A 16500-nucleotide genomic window follows, 5' to 3' on the forward strand; every position below is an offset into this window, starting at 1 on the left:
CCTTCTAGATACAAAACAATTGACAGAACCAGGTTCAGAGGTGATCTACGTGTTAGTAATGTCAAAGAGGGAATTTAAAATGGCTAGGAGAAATTTTATAAAAGATCTAATGATAAGGACTTCCCTAGTGGTCCAGTGGCTAGGACTCTGAGCTCCCAACACAAGAGAATTGGGTTCAATCACTGATCAGGAGACTCGATCCCACGTGCCACACTAAGATCCAGTGCAGCCAAAAAAATAAGTAATTTTTTAAAAGATCTAATGATAAAGGTGGACAGCACCTATGAACAGATAGGGAATTCTGAAAGAAAGACATAAGTGATAAAAGATAAAAATACTGAAAATAAAAACTATGGTATCAGAGATGAGCAACTCCTCTTAAAGGCTCATTAGTAAACCTGACCGAGCTGAGGAAATAATAAATCAATTTTGATTTATTGACCCTTGAATCAATAGGAATTACCCAAACTGAAACATCAAGAAAAAAGAGGACAAACAAATTGAACAGAGTATCCAAGAGCTGTGGGAAAATATCAAATCGTTTAATGTACATGTTATTAGAATCCTAGGGGAAGAGAAAAAAAACAAGCAGAAGAAATGTTTGAAGAGATAACAGATGAGTTTTCCAAAAGTGATGAAAAGTATCAAATACTAAATCCAAGAATCACAGCAAGATAAATGCCAACATAAAACACACCTAACCCATCATGTTCAAACTTCTCTAAACCAGAGATAAATAGGGAGTTCTGGAGGTGGCCAAAGCGGAGAAAAAATATTTTTATATATATTGCATATTAAAAAAACAAAGGTCAGAATTACAGCAAGCTTTTCTTGAAAAATATAACTATCTAGCAGACAATGGACTGACATCTTTAAAGCATCAAAAGAAGCGGCAGGGGGTGGGGATTCTGTACTCAGCAAATGTATCTTTTAATAAGGAAGGGGGAAAAGAGGTTTTTTTCAGACAAACAAAAGCTGAGAGAATTTATTGCCAGAAGATGTATTCTACAAACCACATTAAAGGGAGTTCTTAATTAAGGCAGAAGAAATAAAACAGGAGTTGATAAACTGGCCTGCTGTTCATATCCAGCCTTTCACAGGTTTTGCAAATAAAGTTTTATTGGAACACAGTAATATTCATTTGCTTACATATTATCAGTGGCTATTTTGTGCTGTAGTAGAGCTGAAGGATTATTAAGAGACTATGTGGCATGCAAAGCCTGCATTATTTATACCTCATCGTTTACAGAAAAACTGTGCTGACTCCTAGAATAAGACATCACACAGAAACTGCACAAATAAATGCAGATCTCTGGATATGGTATCAAAATACAAAAGGCATATAGATCAATTTAAATCACTCTAAAAGACAAATGACTGCCTAAAGCAAAAAATAATTCATTCTGAGCTGTAATGTAGGAGTAAGGTACTTTTTAACATGTCAAAACAAAGGGACTGCAAATGAATAAACAAAGAGTACTTCCCTGGTGACACAGTGGATGAGAAACTGCCTGTCAGTGCAGGGGACACGGCTTCAGTCCCCTGTCCAGGAAGATCACACATGCCTCAGAGCAACAAAGCCTGTGTGACAACTACTGAAGCCTGCGTGCCTAGGGCCTGTACCCCACAACAAGAGAAGCCGCAATAAGAAGCCTTTGCACCACAACAGAGAGGAGCCCGCCCTCCTCAAAACTAGAGAAAGCCCTCGCCCAGCAACAAAGACCCAGCACAGCCGGAAAATGAATAAATAAATAATGAAGAAAGAAACTTTACAGAATCTGCTTATCATAATCTCTCTGGCATGTATCTCTTCCTTCTTTCCTCCTACTTTGAATTTTCTAATTCTTAATTTTTCTCCACTTCTTCCCTTTGTAAGATGTCAGAGCCTACCACTATCCACATCTACTTCTCTCTCCTTTTCTAAAATCCCAGAAATACACCTTCATTCTCTTCAGCCAACGATCTCTTACTCTGGCCCTTTGATTTTAGTAGATAAAATTCATTAACTGTGGGATCTTGTTGAACATCTTCTAACCCTGTGGATCTAAAAGAAAAATGAGAATGGAGGCAGGTAAGAAATAAGAATGATTTAGCTGCATATCCAGTAAAATATTGACTGTGCAATGAAAACATAGTAATGCCTAGGCTAGGGAGGGGTGCTGATCTACACTACAAGTATTTGTTGTTTGCTTGTTTTTGGCCATGCAGCATGTGGCATCTTAGTCCCCCAATCAAGCCTGCAACCCGTGCATGGGGAGGCAAAGCTTTAACCACTGGACTGCCAGAGAAGTCCCTACATTACATGTATTGAACCTGGATACAGTGACAGATTGCATTTTCCTGGGCTCCAAAATCACTGCAGACAGTGACTGCAGCCACGAAATTAAAAGACGTTTGCTCCTGGGAAGAAAAGCTATGACAAATCTAGACAGCATATTCAAAAGCAGAGACATGATTTTGCTGACAAAGGTCCTTATAGTCAAACCCGTGGTTTTTCCAGTAGTCATGTGCAGATGTGAGAGGTGGGCCATAAAGAAGGCTGATCGCTGAAGAACTGATGCTTTAAATTATGGTGCTGGAGAAGACTCTTGAGAGTCTCTTGGACAGCAAGGAGGTCAAATCAGTCAAGCCTAAAGGAAATCAATCCTGAATATTCATTGGAAGGACTGATGCTGAAGATGAAGCACCAACACTTTGGCTACCTGATGCAAAAGCCAACTCATTGGAAAAGACCCTGATGCTGGGAAAGATTGAGGGCAGGAGGAGAAGGGGACGACAAAGGATGAATGGTTGGATGCCATCACTGACTCAATGGACAGCAGTTTGAGAAAATTCTGGGAGATAGTGAAGGACAGGGAAGCCTGGCATGCTGCAGTCCATGGGGTCACAAAGAGCTGGACACGACTTAGTGACTAAACGACAAGTACTCAGTACAGCTAAGGAAAAAATTTGTTCTGGTGTGTAGGGAATTTTTTAAATTTATGTTATCCTAGCATTCCCAATCCTTTTCTTTATATTTTATATTTTATCCCACACCCTTCTGCTCCAAAATGTCCCTTTCTCATTTTCAGGTTATTTCCACTTTTTCACATATATTCTTTGATCTTCCATCTGCTAACATTTTCTTTGAAAATTTCGTTGTCCAAATGTGACCAGCTTTCTTTGCTTGCTAGTCTCCTAGGATACATGTTGGTACTATGGTATTCTCAGCAAGCTAGGTTTTGCTCTCCTCGTTTGAGAAGAATGAAGAGAGGGGTGTGTTTCTGTCCCGCTGTCAGTCTGCTGAGCAGAGACTACCTCTGGAGATCAGGGACTAACTAAATTAAGTCCTGCTTTTGGGGAAAAAGCAGGGAGGAACCGCCCGGAGCTGGGCCACTCCTTGCTTGCTTCTGTGTCTCCTCCACCCTTCTCGACTAATCATAAGCTCAACTCTTTTCTTTTCCAAATCCGTTCTAGCAAAGGATGTAATGTGTCAAAGTTCAGATATGAATGCATCAGGGCAAATGTGGTTCCCACGCAACCCCACCCAAGCTTCGACAGTACCTAAACTAGCATTTAGTTTCCTGAAGTAAGAAAAGAAAGAAAACTGAACGCGCGTATTACAAGAGGCAAAGGAGAAACAGAGAGATCACATGCTCAGATTATATATAGGAAAAGGGTTTTTTTTTTCAATAAATATCTATTGATCACTGTTATAGGATGAGTTGAGCTCCCTCAAAATTTGTATGCTGAAGCCCTATCTCCAGTCAGTACCTCAGAGTGTGACTGTGTTTGGAGATGGGGTCCAGTCTGCCAGCTGAACCTAAAGATTTTGGACATGTCTCCACAATCATATAAGCCAATCGTAAATCGTGTTTGAGTGTGTGTGTGTGAATTTGATTTATATATAAAAAACATCTTCAGCATGTTAAACATAATAGGGAAAGTATTCGAAGACCTTTTCTTTGACTTCGAAGAAAATATTTCATAACATAACGTACACATGAAAAGTCTAATAATGAATGAGAAAAGTACTAAAGAAATGCCTTGTGGGGCTTCCCTGGTGGTCCAGTGGTTAAGAATCTGCGCTTCCACTGCAGGGGGCTCCCTCTCCATCCCTGGAATGATTTAATACCTAAAGCATTCTACTGATAATACTTGTTTAGAAGACAAATCTGTGGGCTGGGTTAAAGTTGAAAGGAAAAGTTCAAAGGAACACAGTGTGTGACTGGGAAGTTTCAGGGAACCTCTTTCATACAGGTTTTCACTGGACTTTTATGGCCTTTAATTTTTTTATATGTAATTTTATTTACTTATTTATTTTTTGCTATGCTGGCTCTTCGTAGCTGCTCGGGCTTTTCTCCAGTTGCTTCTCTCTAGTGGGCTTCTCACTGCGGTGGCTTCTCTTGTGTGGAGCATAGGCCTGGATGCTCTGTGTGATGAAGGGTCTTCCCGGATCAGGGAAGATTGGCAGGTGGATTCTTAGCCACTGAGCCACCCGGGAAGCCCTATCACTCTTACTTTTTAACTTTAAATCCTTTACCAAAGCCAAAAAGAAAGAACATCTTCCATTTTGAAAGACAGGACCTTCCTCTTCAGTCATAACCAAATTATTTTGTCTATGAGGCATTGATTTACCTATATTAAGCCACTCTACTTGAATGTGATTTGGGAGAGGGGGAAGGAGAGAAAGAGAAGTAAAACAGATGGAAGTGCTTCCAGTAAAGCATAACCTTCCTTCTGGAGGCGCAGACTGTAAGAGATTGATATGAGAGTACAACAAACGTTTTCGTAGAAAGTCAGCAATGCTGGGCACACAGGAAGCATTCGATATGTTATTGTTGACTGCTGAAGTGAACCAATAGCACCTATACACTTCACAGCAAGATACTGGACTCTACACCAGCCACCACTATTTTATTACTGTGGTTATGTATTAATAATATGTGAGCCCCAGGGAAGAACAGGCTGTAACCTCAGGCCACTTAGAACAGTGTCTTGCTGTGGGAGGTATTTAATAAATAGGAAAGAGTGAAAAAAAATGAGAGCAAAAAAAGTCCTAATTAAGGTAATTTCAGCAAAAATCATACAGTAAGACCCTCCAAAAATTTGTCCTTCCATAAAAGCGACAAAAACAGCCTGGCACAAATGGTAACGATGTATCCAAGGAACATTTAGTAAAGAAAAAGAGCCAAACCTGGTAACAGCAATGAACTTTGCAGCATTTTAACTTATCTTAACCCCACTCCCCACTCCCCAGTTCTGTGGCAGCCTTAAAAATAAAGCCTGCATTTCTAATACTGTGTGTGACTGCGTGCTAAGTCGCAGTCGTGTTGGATTCTTTGCGATCTTATGGACCTTAGCCCGCCAGTCTCCTCTGACCGTGGGATTCTCCAGGCAAGAATACTGGAAAGGGTTGCCACGCCCTCCTCCAGAGTATCTTCCTGACCCAGGGATCGACGGTGTCTCTTAAGCCTCCTGCCTTGGCAGAGGGGTTCTTTACCACTAGCGCCACCTGGGGGTGGGGGAGCAGAAAAGATCTTATTCCCAAAGAAACGTCATTATTTGATCTATTCGCTAGGGGTTCCCTGGAAGACCACTGGCAAGGCTCTTTAACTTCACACAAACTTATCCAGAGCTAACCACCTTGGGGACCGAGGGAAGAGCATTTGCTGAATGTTTCAACATCACAGCTGCCTGAGATGTTGATACACACAATAGACTAACCACAAAGCTTAAAAAGAAAAGCTGAGGAATGAGGTATCCATAGGGGCTTTGAAAAAGCCTGACATTGAAAAATTCCTTGGAATTATTTTTAAAAACCACAGAACAAACAAATAACAAGTTTAAGAAGCACCAAAATGATAAACCCCAAGGAGGCAGCAGAATCTACTTTGCAGAGCTGCCCCGTATTATTATTTGAGATGTTTAGTTTTCAATAAAAATTTTATGAGAAATAAATAAGTATCATTTATACACAGGGGGAAAAAATCAATAGAAATAGTCCTGAAGAAGTTCAGATGTACTTATTAGGTAAAAACTTTGTGTTATTTTGTTTTTAATTGGAGAATAATTGCTTTACAATGTTGTGTTGGTTTCTACTGTACAACAGTGTAAATCAGCTGTAAGTATTGTCCCCTCCCGCTGGAGCCTCCCTCCCACACCCCCAATTATTTTAAATGTGATCAAATCACATCTAAAGAACTAAAGAAAGTATGGGAATGATGTCTCATCAAACAGAGAATATCAATAAAGAGAAAGTTTGGGGAAATTCTCTGACTGTTCAGTAGTTAAGACTCTGTGGATTCTGATGCAGGGAGCATGGGTTTGATCCCTGGTTGGGGAACTAAGATCCCATATGGTGCAGGGTGCAGCCACAACCAAAAAAGGAGAGAAAAGAGAGAAAAAAATTTTAAAGGATCTAGATAGAGATTTTGATGTTGAAAAACATATATTCTATCCTGGGAAATGTTTTACATGCCCCCTTTTTTTGTTTTTGCTAAATTGCTTCAGTTGTGTCCAAGTCTTTGTGACCCCATGGACTGTAGCCCTAGAGGCTCCTCTGTCCTTGGGATTCTCCAGGCAAGATTACTGGAGTGGGTTGCCATGCCTTCCTCAAGGGGGTTCTTCCTGACCCAGGGATCAAACCAGCATCTCTCATATCTCCTGCATTGGCAGGAGGGTTCTTTACCACTAGTGCCACCTGGAAAGCCCTTGTGTGCAGTAGAGAATATGTGTTTTGCTACTGTTGGGTGTTGAAGTAGTCCATGGATGTCTGTTAGATGTAAAGTTGGTCAAGACTATTTCCTTGTTGATTCTCCTTGCACTTCTAACCATTATTGAAAGTGGGGTATTAAATTCTACAGTCATTATTGTTGAATTGTCTATTTCTTCCTTCAATTTTGTCCATTTTTATTTTTCAGACCTGTTTTAGGTTATATGTTCATAATCGTTACTTCTTCTTCATAGATTGACCTTTTTCATTACTTTTTTTTTTGGTCTCTAGTAACGATTTTTGTCTTCCGAGACTGCATTGTCTGATATCGGTATAGTTACCCTAGCTCTCTTCTGGTTACTGTTTCACGGCATAGCCTATTCTGCTCCTTTACTTCTAATCTACTTGCACCTTTGAATCAAACATGACAACATATAATTGGATCACATTTTTCCTTTTATATATCCATATGCTAATTTCAGCTTTTTGCTAATTTAATCTACTTTCATTGGATGTATTAAAGGAACAGTTAGAATTTATGTCTGCCAGTTTACCATTTGTTTACTATTCTTTTTATTCCTCACTCCCTCCATTACTGCATTCTTCTTTGTTATAGCTTTCTAGTGGGCCACTTAAATGTTCTTGTTTCTTTACTATGTAATTTTATTTTTTTGGCCACAGAATCTTACTTCCCCAACCAGGGATGGAACCCAGGCCGTTGGCAGTGAAAGCTGAGATTCCTAACTACTGTACCACCAAGGAATTCCCTACAAATTTTTAAATTGTGTGTTTAATGGTTGCTCCGTGGATTATTATTAACATTTTAATCGGTTGCAATCTGACTTGGATTAATACAAAGTCCATTTCAATAGTTTAAAGAAACTTTACTCTTACATAGCTCCACTCCCGTTATCCTACATATTGTCACCCTGCTTATTTAACTTCTATGCAGAGTACATCATGCAAAATGCTGGGCTGGACAAAGCACAAGTTGGAATCAAGATTTCCGGGAGAAATATCAGTAACCTCAGATATGCAGATGATATCATCCTTATGGCAGAAAGCGAAGAAGAACTAAAGAGCCTCTTGACTAAAGTGAAAGAGGAGAGTAAAAAAGCTGACTTAAAACTCAACATTCAGAAAACTAAAATCATGGCATCCACTCCCATCTGCTGCTGCTGCTGCTGCTAAGTCGCTTCAGTCGTGTCCGACTCTGTGCGACCCCATAGACGGCAGCCCACCAGGCTCCCCCGTCCCTGGGATTCTCCAGGCAAGAACACTGTAGTGGGTTGCCATTTCCTTCTCCAATGCAGGAAAGTGAAAAGTGAAAGTGAAGTCGCTCAGTCGTGTCCAACTGTTAGCGACCCCATGGACTGTGGCCCACCAGGCTCCTCCATCCATAGGATTTTCCAGGCAAGAGTGCCATTGCCAGTCCCATCACTTCATGGCAAATAGATGGGGAAACAATGGAAACAGTGACAGACTATTTTGGGGGGCTTAAAAATCACTGCAGATAGTAACTGCAGCCACGAAATTAAAAGACACTTACTCCTTGGAAGAAAAGTTATGACCAACCTAGAGAGCATATTAAAAAGCAGAGACATTACTTTGCCAACGAAGGTCCGTCTAGTTAAAGCTATGGTTTTTCCAGTAGTCATGTATGGATGTGAGAGTTGGACTATAAAGAAAGCTGAGTGCTGAAGAATTGATTCTTTTGAACTGTGGTGTTGGAGAAGACTCTTGAGAGTCCCTTGGACAGCAAGGAGATCCAACCAGTCTATCCTAAAAGAAATCAGCCCTGAATATTCATTGGAAGGACTGATGCTGAACTCCAATATCTTGGCCACCTGATGCGAAGAGCTGACTCATTTGAAAAGACCCTGATGCTGGGAAAGATTGAAGGCGGGAGGAGAAGGGGATGACAGAGGATGAGATGGTTGGATGGCATCACTGACTCGAAGGACATGAGTTTGAGTAAGCTCCAGGAGTTGGTGATGGACAGGGAAGCCTGGCGTGCTGCAGTCCATGGGGCCGCAGAATCAGACATGACTGAGCGACTGAACTGAACTCCTACCTTTATGCTTAAATGAGTTTGTTGATTCTTATTTCTGCTCAAAACTCCTTTAGTGCTTGCTTCATTTCAGCTATTATATTTTCCAAGGGCAGAGTTCCCCTTTGACTCCTTCTATTTATTTTTTGGCCAGGTCACAGGGCATGTGGGATCCTAATTTCCAGATGAGGATCTAACCTGTGCCCCCTGCAGTGGAAGCTCAGGGTCCCAACCACTGGATCATCAGCGAGGTAACCTGGCTCCTTTTATAATATTTCTTTCTTTATTGATATTCTCTATTTGATGAGATACTGTTCTCAAACCTTAGTTCTTTAGACAAAGTTTTCACTTAGTTCTTTGAACATATTTCAAATAGCTAATTTAATATATCTTAATTTTTTTTGGAAACTAGGTGTATCAAATAACATAATGTAACAACTCTGGCAATCAGATTCTCCCCTCTTCCCAGTTCACTGTTGTTGGTTCCCTGACCAGCAGTTGAACCCACGACCACAGCAGTGAAAGCGCCCAGTCCTAACCACAAGGCCACCAGGGCGGTCCCTTTTTCTTTTTTTTCCTTCTTCAGGTCTTTCTTGCATGTACAGCCTGACTCATGAATATGGCCTCCTAGATTCCAGGATATATTGAAGCTTTCAAAGCCCTTATGAGTAATTCACTCATCTTTTCCTTTTTTAGCTTTTTGGTTAATCTATTGTTTGCCCCAGCTATAATCAAAGTTTGGTTTTTTAAAAACATTATTTATTTTATATAGCAGCCAGGTCTTAGCTGCAGCATTTGGAATCTAGCTTCTTGACCAGGGATTGAACTTGGATCCCCTGCATTGGGAGCATGGAGTCTTAGCCACAGGACCAAGAGGAAAATACCTGCTTTTTTTTTTTTTTCCTTAAATATATTTTCATTTCACTGGAGTACAGTTGATTTTCAATGTTGTATTAGTTTCAGGGGTACAGCAAAGTGATTGTTATATATATACACATATTCATGTTTTGAAGATCCTTTTCTCATATAGGTTATCACAGAATACTGAGTAGAGTTCCCTGTGCTATATAGTAGGTCCTTGTTGGTAAGGCTTATTGGTGAGCTTTGTAAAGTGTGGTCGAATGGCTTTTAAACCACGGCAATTTTTTTTTCCCACTGCTGAGGCAATACACTTCCGAGTTCCCTACTTTTGGTCCCGTGATATATTTGAGTTTTCCATTCTGGTTGGTGGGAATACAAACTGTTCAAGTCCTTTTGTGACCTGGGGGACTGTTCCTACTAATAATTTGAGGTGCTTCTTTTGTTGCCCTTGGAGGGGCTTCTCTGACCATCCAGTGGTTAAGACTTAGCATTTCCCATGCAAGGGGCTGGGTTTGATTCCGGGTCAGGGAACTAAGATCCCACATGCCACATAGCAAAAAAAAAAAAAAAAACCTAAAAATATGTTAGACCATATTACTTCTCTGCTCAAAATTGTTCAATGCTTCTCAATTTCTTACAACATAAAACAGTGTCTCTACAGTTTTCTGAAGGCCTGTTAATCTAGCCCTTAATTACCTTTCTTCTACCATTGCTCTGTGTTCCATCCATACTGGCCTCATTGCTGTTCCTCAAACATTCCAGGCACACTTCCAGCTTAATAACATTTACCATTTACTATCTGTTTCCCCTACTGTAATATAAAGCAAATGATGAGGATTTCTTTCTTTTTTTTTTTTGCTGATTAAACCCAAACATCTAAAATAGTGTGCGGCACGTAGTAGATCCCGTAAATATTTGTGGAATGAGACTCTAAACCTAATCATAGAGCATTCAGGGTATTAGGAAGGTTACAGAACAGACACTCAGCCACAAGAGACAAAACAGAGATCTGGTTATCGAACACGGAGTACAGTATCAGAGTCTGGCCAGTAAAAAAAGATTCTTAGATGCCAAGTGTTATTGTTGGACCAGAGATATCTAATGCGCTTTTACTAGAGATCAGAGTTTAACCTAGAGATTGGGCTAAGTGACGCAAACTGTGGGAAGCAGGATCTGATATTAAGCTCAGCCTGAAATGCCTCAAAAATATAACTTCAAAGGGTAAAAATGTCTAATAGAACTTCAGGAGAAGCTCAGATGTGTACTTGGAAAATATTATTCCTACTAGAAATATTTGAAGACTTGCTATATAATACCATCAGGCTCCTTTAAAAACTGAATTCGTCAAGATTTTTAATGCCACTGAAGATGTGAAAGGGGGCCTTAGAAACTAATGGTAGAACTGTAAACTTTTATTTTAAAAAATGTGCTAAATTATACGAAATGTAAAATTTACCCTTTTAGCCTCTTTAAAGTGTCCAGTTCAGTGGCAGTAAGTACATTTACATTGCTATGCAACCATCACCACTATCCATCTCCAGACGGTTTCAATACCACCCTTCTTTTTTTTTTTTTTAACATCAGTTTTCTCATTTATTTATTGGCCACACCACTGAGGCATGTGGGATCTTAGTTCCCTGACCAGAGATTCAACCCGTGACCCCCGCAGTCGAAGCTCAGAGTCTTAACCACTGGACCGCCAGAGAATTCCCAATACCACCATTCTTAAAAGGAAAAAAAAAAAGTGCAACAATAATTTTTTCCTAAAAGTATTTATGTACGTATATAATTGTTGGCTTAAAAAGAAACTTCTTCCTTCAGTATCCTGAAGGGATTAGTTATATAAGTAAAACCAGAAGAAAGTGTAAATGAAGCCCAGAGACCCATCTAATTCCATGTGTTCTGTCTTTGAAGTAGAAAAGCTTACAGCTCTGTTTAAGTAGGAAAACGTGTGCTACACTCAGCCTCCTTTCAAAACGCCAGATCTCATTTTTCTTTCAAATATACCTTACTAGGAAGGCTGCGTGGCAGGTCCTCCATTCTTTTATTCTGTGATAGCTGCCAATACCAGTTCTGCTGGTCTAGACAAAGGTGGAGCTCTACACGGAGGGCCACCTCATGTGAAGCCAGCAGCAGTCTGTGTGGGCTGAGGTCTCTACTGGAGACAGAGGAGCATGCAGTACCCACAGAAGCTCTAAAAGATGATTTCTGCTTTTCAGGGTAGCAATTACATTGGTGTTCCCATTTAGGCCAGAGTTATAAAAGGCACAGAACATTTATTGCCTGTTGTCCTTTGAGTGGCCCCAAATTGGCAAGTTCGATTTCTTAAGACACATCCCAGCTGCATGGAGAAGCTCACTTCTCCCTTGATTTCCAGACTTGACCTCTGTAAGTTCTCTCTTTCCCATCTCCCCACCCCCGCATCATCTTGTCCTCATGCCTCAATCTTTCTCATAAATTTGTCTCTACTGCTTCTCTTTTCAGACCTAGTCTTTGTATACATACAGTAGATTTTACTTTTCCTTTCTGGCCACACCACAAAGCATGCAGAATTTTCCTGTTTAGAGGTCAAACCCATGCCCCCTGCAGTGGAAGCTTGGAGTCTTAACCACTGGACAACCAGGCAAGTCCATATTAGGTTTCTTCTGCTACATAACTCACTATCATAAGTTTAGGTATTTAAAACAACTCACATTTATTACCTCACAGTTAATGGGTAGGGAGTCGGCTCAGACTCATTTGATTAATCTCATCCCATTGATTAATTTTTTCACTTCTGAATTATTATTTTATAATTTAGTGAACTCCTTTTTCTTTTTCACTTTATTTTTTTGGAGGCTAATTACTATACAGTATTGTATTGGTTTTGCCATACGTTGACATGAATCCACCACGGGTGTACATGTGTTCCCCATCCTGAACCCCCCTCCCACCTCCGTCCCCATCCCATCCCTCTAGGTCATCCCAGTGCACCAGTCCCAAGCACCCTGTCTCATGTATCGAACCTGGACTGGTGATCCGTTTCACATATAATATACATTTTCAATGCCATTCTCCCAAACCATCCCACCCTCGCCCTCTCCCACAGAGTACAAAAGACTGTTCTATACCTCTGTGTCTCTTTTGCTGTCTTGCATACAGGGTTATCGTTACCATCTTTCTAAATTCCATATATATGCATTCAGTTCAGTTCAATTCAGTTCAGTCGCTCAGTCGTGTCCGACTCTTTGTGACCCCATGAATCGCAGCGCACCAGGCCTCCCTGTTCATCGCCAACTTCCGGAATTCACTCAGACTCACATCCATCGAGTCAGTGATGCCATCCAGCCATCTCATCCTCTGTCGTCCCCTTCTCCTCCTGCCCCGAATCCCTCCCAGCATCAGAGTCTTTTCCAATGAGTCAACTCTTCGCATGAGGTGGCCAAAGTACTGGAGCTTCAGCTTTGGCATCATTCCTTCCAAAGAAATCCCAGGGCTGATCTCCTTCAGAATGGACTGGTTGGATCTCCTTGCAGTCCAAGGGAGTCTCAAGAGTTTTCTCCAACACATTTCAAAAGCATTAGTATACTGTATTGGTGTTTTTCTTTCTGGCTTACTTCACTCTGTATAATAGGCTCCAGTTTCATCCACCTCATTAGAGCTGATTCAAATGTATTCTTTTTAATGGCTGAATAATATTCCATTGTATATATGTACCACAGCTTTCTTATCCATTCATCTGCTGAAGGACATCTAGGTTGCCATTTGATTAATTTAAAGCCACTGATTACAGGTCTTATAGTTACAAAGTCCCTGGACCTTTGTCATATAACATAACCTAATCACACAATGCTATGCCACCATATACACAGGTCCCATTTAAAGAACGGGAAATATAGACTTCCCTGGTGGCCCAGTGGTTAAGAAACTGCCTGCCAATGGACGGGACATGAGTTTGATCCTGGGTCCAGGAACTAAGATCCCACTTGCCACAGGGCAACTAAGCTCGTGCACCACAACTGCTAAGCCTGCACACCACAACTACTAAGCATGTACACAACAAGATTCTGTGTGCTGCAACTAAGACACAGCCAAAAATAAATGAATGAATAAATACATGTTAAGAAAAAAATAGGGACTTCCCTTGTGGTCCAGGGGCTAAGACTGTGCTCCCAATGCAGGGGGTCTGGTTTTGATGCCTGATCAGGGAATTAGATCCTGCATGCCGCAACTCAAGAGTTCAAATGCCACAACAAAGACCTGGTACAGCCAAATAAATAAATAATAAAAGTTTCTAAAAACGAAAGGGAAATAAGAGCTTGCTTCCCTCATGGCTCAGACGGTAAAGAAGCTGCCTGCAATGCAGGAGACCCAGGTTTGATCCCTAGGTTGGGAAGATCCTCTGGAGAAGGGAATGGCAACCCACTCCAGTATTTTTGCCTGGAAAACTCCATGGACAGAGGAGCCTGGTGGGCTACAGTCCATGGCATCACAAATAGTCGGACAAGACTGAGCAACTAACACACACATACATACCAGAGGGTGGGAATCTTAGGGGCTTAATGGCAGAAATATCTTTCTTCTCACTTCCTGAGTATCCAGCTATTCCAATTCATTTCCACTTACCAGATCTTCACATAATAAACCAAAATGCTTCAAATTCCCACTATGAGAACCGAGACTAAGGGTACTTTTTAAATACTTAGGCTTTGCTACTGTGTAACCATTGGAAGATCACTTAAATCTTCTAAATCTGTCTTAACCTTTCAAATATTATATCGCCAGTAAAACAAGAAAATAATCTCTATATTACTATTCTCCATTTTCATTCCATTCATTGGCTCCTTTTAGAGAAGAAAACCATCCTCTTTCCCTTTTATTCTTGTGGAAAACTCATTTAACTATGTATTGTTGCTGCTGCTGCTGCTGTGTCACTTCAGTCGTGTCTGACTCTGTGACCCTAGAAACGACAGCCCACCAGGCTCCCCCGTCCCTGGGATTCTCCAGGCAAGAACACTGGAGTGGGTTGCCATTTCCTTCTCCAATGCATGCAAGTGAAAAGTGAAAGTGAAGTCGCTCAGTCGTGTCTGACTCTTAGCGACCCCACGGACTGCAGCCTACCAGGCTCTTCTGTCCTTTTGGTTTTCCAGGCAAGAGTACTGGAGTGGGTTGCTATCGCCTTCTCCTCTATTACGTATTAGGAGGGAGCCATTGTGATGGAGTGCTATCTCATTGTAGTTTTGTTTTGCACTTCCCAAATGATTAGTGATGTCAGCATCTTTCCATGTGCTTACTGGCCACTCATCCATGTTCTTTGGAGAAATGTCCAGTCAAGTCCTCTGTCCATCTTTTCAATTAGATTTTTGTTCTTGCTGTTGTTTTAGAAACTCTCAATTCTACATACTAATCCTTTATCAGATATAGGTTTGCAAATATTTTCTCCCATTTCTACTATTGATATTATGCAAATTTAATTGTTCACAGTGTCTTTTCTTCTTTCCATCTTCCAGCTGAATTTTGGGATAGTGGAAGACAGAGATTATCACTTATAGTTCTTTTATAGATTATCACATAGTTAAGAGAAAAAGGGAGAAATCCTAGCTGAGCCATATAGTATTTAGTTCCAAATGCTATTAGGCTTACTTTCAAATCTAAGAAAAACCTATCATTGATCATTTTCATAGATGGAAAAATTGGTGCGATAAATTCTCCACAATCACAGAATTAGCATGTGGCAAAGCTAAATTTTAGACTGTTTTAACTTGACTTTTATAGTATTTGTCAGATGATTAGGCTAGGGTTATAGAGACTATTGGACAAATGATAGGCTTGACTGGTCTTACTTCATTTCATTGCAAATTCCTTGAACTTAGAAATCTGTATAAATCTACTCTAGGTATAATATATTCATGTCATCCAAAGTCAGGACTGGCCCAGCGAAAACCAGCCCCAGTACATTTCAGGCTCTTTGGCACAGATGACTTACATAAAGTGGTCTGGAATTATGCTAATAATTCTCACTTGTTTACACATAAATTGAATTTATAAAAAGCTTATTACTTGTGCTAGCAAATATATATTAATGTTTCTGACTAATGTTGTCATATGTTTTCACTCAAATGGGTTTTCCAGTAGATGGGAGTACATACTTAAAGAGATAATAAAAATTGTTTTGGAAATATTGACTGGCAACTTTATTTTTTCCGCTTTTAGTTTACCGCCCCATCCTTTGATGATAAATCACATGACCAAACTGTGGGATTCTCTTTGAACATAACCATGGAAAGCTCCAGCAATAGTTTTCCAGGGTTCAGTTCAGTCACTCAGTCATGTCTGACTCTCTGTGATCCCATAGACTGCAGCACACCAGGCTTCCCTGTCCATCACCAACTCCTGGAGTCCACCTAAACCCATGTCCACCAAGTCGGTGATGCCATCCAACCATCTCATCCTCTGTTGTCCCCTTCTCCTCCTGCCTTCAATCTTTCCCAGCATCAGGGTCTTTTCAAATGAGTCTGCTCTTCACATCAGGTGGCCAAAGTATTGGAGTTTCAGCTTCAGCATCAGTCCTTCCACTGAATATTCAGGACTGATTTCCTTTAGGATGGGCTGGTTAGATCTCCTTGAAGTCCAAGGGACTCTCAAGAATCTTCTCCAACACCACAGTTCAAAAGCATCAATTCTTCGGTGCTCAGCTTTCTTTATAGTCCAGCTCTCACCAACCACACATGACTACTGGAAAACCATAGCCTTGACTAGACGGACTTTTGTTGGCAAAGTAATGCCTCTGCTTTTTAATAAGTTGTCTAGGTTGGTTATAGCATTTCTTCCAAGGAGTAAGTGTCTTTTAATTTCATGGCTGCAGTCACCATCTGCAGTGATTTTGTGGCCCCAAAAAATAAGGTCTGCCAGTTTC

This window comes from Budorcas taxicolor, chromosome 5 (assembly GCF_023091745.1).
Source record: "Budorcas taxicolor isolate Tak-1 chromosome 5, Takin1.1, whole genome shotgun sequence".
Classification (NCBI taxonomy): Eukaryota; Metazoa; Chordata; class Mammalia; order Artiodactyla; family Bovidae; genus Budorcas; species Budorcas taxicolor.